We start from the raw sequence: 9,377 nt of genomic DNA, 5'->3' as shown, positions 1-9,377 counted from the left end.
TATCCAGTGACTCCACTTCGTTGGGAGCTTGTCGAGAATTTAAATGTCGGTAAACACTTGCAAATCCCTACAGTTGTACGGTGCAGAGCATTCTGCAGAATGGAAAGGGGCTGCAGAGTGTTATAGACTCCACCAGCTCCATCACGGCCACAACCGTTCCCATAATCGAGGACGTCTTCAAGAAGCGGTGCCTCAAGAAGGTAGCATCCATCACTAGGACCCTCACCACCCAGGGCATGTCCTCTTCTCATTAAAACCATCGGGCAGGCGTTATAGGAACCCGAACATCTACACTCAGCGATTCAGTGGGCAGCACGGCAGTGTAACGGTTAACGGAACACCATTACAGCGCCAGCGACCTGGTTCAATTCCAACACTGTGGGTGAGGAGTTTGTACGTTTTCCTCGTGATCGAGTGGGTTTCTTTCGGGTCCTCCGGTTCTCCCCCACATTCCAAAAGTGTGCGATTAGCAGGGCATAAACACAAGAATCTCTGCAGATGCCGGAAATCGAAAACAACAGACACAAAATGCCGGAGGAACTCTGCAGGTCAGGCAGCATCTATGGAAATGAACAAAGGCGACGTTTCCCGTCCAAACCCTTCGTCAGGAATGGAAAAGAAGAGGGAAGTCACCAAATTAAAACGGTGGGGGAAGGGAGGGATGCTAACTAGATCGTGATAGGTGAAGACAGGTAGGTGGGAAAGGTGAAGGGCTGGAGATAAAGGAATCTGATAGGAGAGGAGAGTGAACCAGAGGAGCAAGGAAAGTAGAAGCGGTACAGCGGCGGAAAGTGAATAACAGATGAGAAGAGGTAGAAGGCTGGAGAAGGTAAGGAAAGATTTTCTTATTGGACAAAAATCGACATTTATGCCTTTAGATTAGAGTCTACACGTTATATAAGGTGGTGCTCCTCCACGCTGAATGTGGCTTATCGCGGTACAAGAGGAGACCATGGACCGACATGTTGGAGCGGGAATGGGAATTAAAATTAAAATGCTGGGTCACTGGGAAGTTATGCTTGTGGTGGATAGAGTAAAGTGCTCAGTGAATCTTCCCCCTAATTTACAATGGGTATCGCCAATATAGAGGATGGGGCTTCGGGAGCAGCGGATATAATAGACACCCCAGGCAAATTCACAGGTGAAGTGTTGTCTCACCTTGAAGGAGTGTTTGGGGCTCTGATTGGAGGTGAGGGAGGAGGTGATGGACAGCTGTAGCACCTTGGCCGCTTGCATCGCTTGCGGAGAATGATGTGTTGGGTGCAAAGGCTCATGGGGTTGTAGGTAAAGACAAGAGGAACTCTGTCACTGTGATGAGCGCTCCCGCCTCACAGCACATTGCGCTGTCACACACTCCGTCACCATCCCTCCCACAGCACAGCGCTCCCTCCTCACCGCCCCTCCCACAGCCCAGCATCCCCCCTACACTTTCCTCCTAATTGGGTCAGACCATCCATAGATGCATTTCAATTTTCACGGGGAATTAAAACACTAACTTACAGGAATTATTGATACGAGTTGAGGAAAATAATTCTGCTTGACCTTCCTTCAATTTCATCTGAATAAAGGCATGCGACTTATCTAACGATTCATACTCTGCAGAGAGAGAGAGAGAATAACATTGTTAAACTCCAGTCTTTCATACATCCATCTGCGAACAAACATCAATACACATAGAGCTCCAAGAGGACAGAACAACAAGACCCCAATGTACAGTGTTGGATCTGCCGCTCAATGGACAGGCCTGCACTATCGTTCCTCTGCAGTCCGCTTGGGGATCGGGGTGGAGGGAGTCCCGGGGAACAGGGGTGGGGGGAGTCCCGGGGATCAGATCCGATGAAGCAGAACCGGGGCTCGTTCCGCAGTAAACATTTATATGTTTGAATGACAATAGATTTTACCGAGGTTCGATTCCTGCCGCTGACTGCAAGGAGTTTGTAGCTGCAAACCGTGGGTTTCATCTAGTTTCCCCACATTCCCTGGATGGGAGGATTAAAATGAGTAAATTGTGTGGATGTTATGCTGGCACCGGGCGTGTAGCGGCGCTCGTGAGCTGCCCCAGGACATCGCAAACGATGACGCAGGTGACGCATTTCGCTGTCTGTCTCTGAGTGGGAACGGAAGAGTGAGGAACGTCTCGGAGTTCCTTTCCGCAATGTGGCGCTTCCCCCTCTTCCCCTCCTGTGGCGCGGTGCTCCCTCCTCACTGCAGTCCACTTACTCGGGGAGAGGTGATAGGGTGTCGGGAGGAGGGGGTTGTGGGCGATCCCGGTGTGGTCTGAACCCGGGATACGGAAACTGGAACTATTCATGGTGCTTCCGGTGTGGGTCTGACCCACAGATAAGGAGACTTTGCGAGCGAACAATTTTACTTTACAGTCATATGGAGGTGATTCCCAGACTTTTTACAGAGCCACTAGAAACTACTGCCCTCCCGCTGGATCAGCCCCTTTCCTCGACAAGACCGAGCACTGTATCTAGAACTACAACTTACCCAAGGTAAACATGAAAGGGTACATCAAATCCATCAGCTCCAGAAATGAATAAATCATTGTCTCTGTGTACACTAACGGGAGGAAGAGACAGATTAGGTCATAACTGTGGTGAGATTAATTCCAGATCAGTGACTACTATATCTCAACCAAACACCGGTTTAACCTTCCTCCAGGACAGCCTGACTCATGCCGGGGCACATACTCAGTGTGCTGCACTGCCAGGCACACACCCGACCCTAAGTGAACATTAATAGCTCAGCGTCCCCTCCACACCGGCCGTCGCACAGGACTCACACCTCACCCAACCACTCCCACATTTCTCCCTCCTAACCACTCCCTCCCACAGCTCTCCCACCACATCTCACCCTCCCTCCCACAGTGATCCTTCTTCACCGACCGTCCCACAGGGCTCCCAAAACCGACCTATCCACAGGATTTACTGCTCACCGCCTCTCTCACGGCGCTCCCTCCTCACCCTCTCCCCCAATACAGCCTCATCACTGTCCCTCCTTCAGTGCCCACTCTGCACTCTCTATATCACAGCATGTTGCCCCCTTCTTATTATCACGGGAGATATCTGGCCGGATTATGACCACAGTAGCTCTCGAGTTTGGGAGTTGACCCGTTAAACCGCCCCTCTTCTCGCCTTCATCCCTCTCCCATTGCCACTGTCCCATCTCCACGCTGGAATCTTTTACCCATCTTGAAGACAGAAACTGCTGGAGGTATTCAGCGTGTAAAGCAACATCTCTGGAGAGAAATAAACATTCGACGTTTCGGCTGGTGACCCTTCGCCAGGACAGGAAAGGAAGAAGCCAGAAACCAGAATAGGAAGGTAGCTGGGTGGGGGGCAGGTGGAGTAGAAGCTGGCAGATAATAGGGGAAATCAGGTGAAGGAAAAGGTGACGAGTCGGGGGGGGTAGGGAGATGAAGTGAGATGCTGGGAGGTGATAGTTGAAGAAGGAATCTGAAAGGGGAGGAGACTACACTATGTAATAAAGTGAAGGAGGAGAACCAGAGGGTGTTGGTGGGCAGGCGAGGAGAAAAGGTGAGATGATAACCAGAATGTGGAATAGAAAATGAAAGGGGGCAGGGAGAGAATTTACTGGATGTTAGAGAAATCGATATTCATGCCATTGTGTTGGAGGCTAACCAATGGAATATGGGGTGTTGCTTTTCAAACCCGGATTTAGATTTGTCTTGTCAGCAGAGGAAGCCATGTACAGCCACTCGTTTGTGAATGGGAAACAGAATTGAAATGGGGGCCACCGGGAAATCATGCCATTTGCAGCGGACATAGCGGTCACCAGGTTTGTGTCGAGACTCACCGATGTGGAGGAGGTCACACCAGGAGCATCGGATACAGAAGACGGCACTAACAGACTCCAGGCGAAGTGTTGCCTCACCTGGAAGGACTATTTGGGAGCCTGAAGGGTGGTGAGGGTGGAGGTGTAGCAAGTCATGCTTACAGGGTAAGTGCCAGGAGGCTTCTACCCCCATTCCGTTCCAGGTTTGAAGAAAGGTCTCAGCCCGAAACGTCGACTGTTTATTCATTTCCATAGATGCTGCCTGACCTGCTGAGTTTCTCCACCGTTTTTCGTGTGTTGCTCATGATTTCCAGCGTCTCCACAATCTCTTGTGTTTACCCATCTTGAAGTTCCTGGTGTAGCTGACGAGAGGATTCAGCCGTGAAGAACATTCTTGCTCGTTCGCTACCACCAGGCAGCGGTCCATCATCTCCTGAAACTTGGACCACAGCCTCCGGTCACAGGTCACACAGGCGCGTCCCCGGTTCGGCAGTACGGCGAGTAGGATTAGCAGGGGCGCCAGGCTGGAGCGTGGCATCTCCGTGTCGGATCCGCCTTCCGAGCTGCTTCGGGAGCGAGGCGGGACCGGTGGTGGGTTAGGGGGAGCAGGCTGCTGCGCAACAGAGGTCTCCGAACATCGGACGGTCACTCGGCGGTTGTTCCCGTCACAATAGGGCCACCGCTCACCTAAGATACAACAAAGAGGCGAGGATACTGGTTTTTATATTCTCCTCGTATTTGGCGAAAACCAGGGCGCATAATTTTATTGTGATTGGAGGAATATTTAGGAGACGTCACAGGTAGTTTATCTTACTACCTTTACTACCACAGGTAGTTTATTTTAGGAGATGTCACAGGGGTTGGGTGCGTGGAACGCGCTGACAGGGGTGGTGATAGAGCCAGATTCATGAGGGACACTTAAACGTCTCTCGGATATATACATGGATAAAATAATGGAAGGAAGGAGAAAGTTAAAGTGTCAGTACTACATCGTGGATCTGGGAGAGGGGACTGAATGTGGCGCAACTAAGTTTGCTGATGATAAAAAATTGAGTGGGAAAGCAAATTGTGCAGATGATACGGAGAGCCTGCAGAGATATACATAGATTAAATGCGTGGGTAAGGGTTTGGCAGACGGAACACAATGTTGGTAAATGTGAGGTCAGCCACTTTGGAACGAATATTGAAAGAGCAGATTATTATTTAAATGGTAAAACAATTTCAGCATGCTGCTGTGCAGAGCGACTGGGGTGTGCTTGTGTCAAAATTGCAAACGGTTGGTTTGCAGGTGTAGCAGGTTTGCAGTTGGACTGTATTGCTGGAGGGATTGAATTTAAGAGCAGGGAAGCTGTGTTGCAACTGTACAGGGTCCTGGTGTGGCCACACCTGGAGTACTGCGTGCAGTTCCGGTCTCGTTACTTGCAGAAAGATGGATTGGCTTTGGAGGCGGTGGGAAGAAGATTCACCAGGTTGATTCCCGAAGATGAAGGGATTGGACGATGAGGAAATATTGACTCGCTAGACTTCAGAAGAATGAAAGGAGATCTTCCAGAAACAAAATTCTTAAGGGGATAGATAAGATAGAGGCAGGAAAGTTGTTTTCTCTGATAGATAGTCTCGAACTAGGGGACAGAGCCTCTAGATTCGGGGGAGTAAACTGAGGACGCAGATAAAGAGGAACTGTTTTTCCCAGAGGGTGGTGCATCTGTGGAATTTTCTGCCCAATGAAGCAGTGAAGGCTAACTCAGTAAACTCAGTAAATATATTTAAGACAAGTTTGAATGGATTTTTGCATAGTTGGGTAATTAAGAATTATGGGGAAAGGCCGGTAGGAGGAGATGAGTCCGTGGTCAGATCGCCATGATCTGATTGAATGGCTGAGCAGGCTTGACGGGCCAGATGGACTACTCCTGCTCCTATTTCTCATTGTCTTATGTGGATCTAAAGGTCTGTACTGTGCCGTTCTGTTTTGTGTTCTGATATTGATATTCAAATATTTGCAAGAATAAAGAATGCAGGGCCTTTTCATTCTTAAGTCCGCAGACTATGGGCTAATTAGCGTGAATCAAAAGCACTGTTGCCGTACATGCCGCCCTCTGGGATGGAATACGATTTCTTTGATTGAGGGGGCTTCCTCACCGCACCCCATCCCCCTCCCTCCATCTAGTTGCGGAAGAACATTACCCCGTGGATCCTCCTCCCCCCACCGATCCCCCGCGGCACAACCTCTACATCCACCCGAAAGTGCAGCCCAGCACTTGACAGCAAACAGTTGTACCGAGCTGGGTGGTATTGTGCTCAAAATCGCTGAGTTCAGGGTTCAGTCGCCGGAGCGGCGTGGATTCAAATCCCAGCCACTGTCAATGGGCAGAGCTTCTGCCTCCTCTGTCCCGCCAGGACAATGCACGAGAATCTGCTTCCCTCGATGAGGATGGGGAATTGATCACGATTTGCCTGGTTCTGTTTGTAATGTGACTGTTGTAGTTTGAATTTATAACAGATGTTATTTTTTGTGAAAATGAACGAAATCTTACGGCGTCCCGACACTCAGCGGCGGTCGGATTTCCCACCTGCGAAAGAGGAGGGTCTCCCCAGGAGAAGTCCTTTTACGGGGGTGTCCTTCCCATGTACAGCGGGGACCTGGGGTGGGGGGTGCTGCATAGTCCGGTGACCTGTAATAAGTTCACAAACATGAGAAAATCCGCAGATACTGGAAATCCAAGCAACACACACTAAATGCGGCAGGAACTCAGCAGGCCGAAATGTCGACTGTACTTTTTCCATCGATCCTGCCTGTTCTGCTGAGTTCCTCCAGGATATTGTGTGTGTGTGTGTGTGTGTGTGTGTGTGTGTGTGTGTTCGTTCCCTGGGGCGGGAGGATGGTGTGGGTGGGGGCAAGGAGGACGGAGGATGTACTGGGGAACTAGTTCCTGGGTCTGCTAAAAAATGCCATCCGCGTGACTCAGCGGCGGGCAGCAGAGGGTTCTGCCCTGGCTGACTGCCTGGCGATGTTCCCGGGATTATATCCGTGCCTGGGTAACCTTGGAGAGGTAACACGCGGTGTCACGGGTACCACAGACGTATTCCGGTGCCGTTGGATACTGCAGGGGATAAATGTCATCCCAGATCAGGATGGGAATATTTTAGTTTAATTTAGTCTGCGGTTGTGTTTATCGATATTTATTGTAGTAACGTAGAACGCAATTTGTAGGACCTGTTTGCTTATCTTAATCGGTGTTAGCTTTTTGGTTGCACTAGTTGTGTTTGTTGCGTATTGCAGAACGAAATTTGTAATAAACATATTACACCAAAATAAACCCAAAACAAAAATACGCGGCGGCCTGACACGCAGCGCGGTCAGTTTTTCCACCTGTGAGTGGAGGAGGGTGCGGCGGGTGGCCATGTTCCCAGTGGACGTTTATTTACGGGGGTGCCCTTCCCATGTACATCAGGGACCTGGGGTACAGAGTGCTCCATAGAGCTGTGCTCTGTAACAAGTTCATCACTTTCTACACGGATCTCCCGGCCACACGCTGATTCCACAGGCTGGAAAAGTCCGTGTACCACATAAACAGCGAGTGTGCGAGGCTGCAGCCCCTATTCAAACATCTCCGGGGCTGTTTCTCGCTTTCTGGTCGCATTTTAACCCCAACCTCATTATCTTTGGTCATCCAGTAAAGAGGGGAGTAGGGAGGGAAGACGATGTCCTCGTTATTCTACTCCTGAAGTTGGCTAAGATACCTATCCATGAGTCTTGGAGACGCACAGTGGAGGTTCTGACCGGCCTGACTGCCTGGCGGAGAGAGAGGAGAGGAAAAATAGACAGACTGGAGTTGGATCGGAAGGGGAATGGGTTCAGCTGAAAAGGGAAAATCTAATTACTCATTCAATTGGAGTAGGCGGAATCAGACGGGTAATTCTCAGCGTTTCCTTTGTACAGAATCTACACGCCACTTCCGCTAAAGTCTCACTTCCCAACATCAACTACTCTCTCACCACCTCCCTCCCTATCACCTATGGTGGGGGGGTGCAATTTCCGCCGCGGTAAGTAATTTTCATGTTCTCCCCGTAACGGTGTGGGCTTCCTCCGTGTGCTCCAGTTTTGCTGCAACATTCCAGTGACTCACGAGTTCTGGTTTGTAAGTTGTGGGCATTTTATGCTGGTGCTAGAAGCATGGCGACTCTTGCGGGCTGCCCCAGTACATCCTCGGACGGTGTTACTCTTGACGCAAATGACGCATTTCACTGCATGTTTCAATGTACATTTGACAAATAAAGCCCATCTTCTTAACCACCTCTGGACCCGACCACCCCATTCACCCTGAGTACTCTCTCCGTCCACTCTGAGTTCTGATACAGGGTCTGGACGTGAGACGTTGACCATTCCTTCCCCACCACACATGTTGCTGGACTCGCTAAATTCTCCAGCAGATGGCGAGTGCTCCATATCCCAGCGTCTGCCGTCTCTGGTATCTGAATATTGTCTGGTCTTGCTCTGTGAACGAATGGACTGCTCGGTTCACTGTGGAGTTGCAATTGGGATTGGACAGAGTGTGTGTGAGCGGTAGAATCTGAGGGTGGGGGTAGTCGTTGGGAAAGTGGGAGAATAGAATGGGATCCTCGTGTATTGGTATTGGTTTACTATTGTCACATGTGCCGAGATACAGGGAAAAGCTTGTTCAAAAAGATTAAATTCTTACACAGTGCATCGAGGCAAAACAAGGTAAAACAATAACAGTTCAGAATAAGGTGTAACAGCTGAGGAACTGTTTAATCTTATTACATAGGTGAGATAGAAGCTGCCTTTGAAGCTTTTGATACTGTACTTGTTTAAGGCTTTCATCTCTCCTACCCAATGGAAGGGGCTGTAAAAGAGTATGTCCAAGGAGGGTGGGGTCCTTGACTACTGAGTCAGTGGGAAGTGTAGACAGAATCCATGGAGGGAAAAGTAGTTTCGGAGATGTGCTGAACTACGTATGTCCACAACTCTTGGCAGTTTCTTGTATTCATGGGCCAAACCGTTGCCAACCCAAGCCATTAGAATGGTTTATCTGGTGCATCACTACGTTTTGTAGGGTTTGACAGGGACCTGCTAACTTTCTTACCTTGTCCAAATATGAAACAAGGTGTCTAGCTATTGGAATTTTTCTACTGTGGAATCACAGAGTACAGAATACAATCTGTAAAATCCCAATAAAGAATTCAGTCTGTGAGATTGCAGTAAAGAGTACATAGCAAGATAGAAAACCTACAGCACAATACAGGCTCTTCGGTCCACAAAGCTGTGCCGAACTTGTCCCTACCTTAGAACTACCTAGGCATACCCATAGCCCTCTATTTTTCTAAGCTTCATGTGCCCATCCAGAGTCTCGTAAAAGACCCTAATGTTTCCGCCTCCAGCACTGCCGCTGGCAGCTCATTCCCATTGTTACGTCCGTAGCCCCCTCCTTTGTGAGAATCGCAAGATCAATGCTGGATTGGGTCAGGCGTCCCAGAAAATGGGAAAAGAGACGAGCAGGCTGGCTCGTTTCCCCGGCGATGTAAAGCTACGGGACATGTCCATTGTCTCTTGGAGT

The sequence above is a fragment of the Hypanus sabinus genome, chromosome 1 (genome assembly GCF_030144855.1).
Source record: "Hypanus sabinus isolate sHypSab1 chromosome 1, sHypSab1.hap1, whole genome shotgun sequence".
Lineage (NCBI taxonomy): Eukaryota > Metazoa > Chordata > Chondrichthyes > Myliobatiformes > Dasyatidae > Hypanus > Hypanus sabinus.
The sequence above is the reverse complement of the archived record's forward strand: the minus strand, read 5'-3'. Positions refer to the sequence as shown.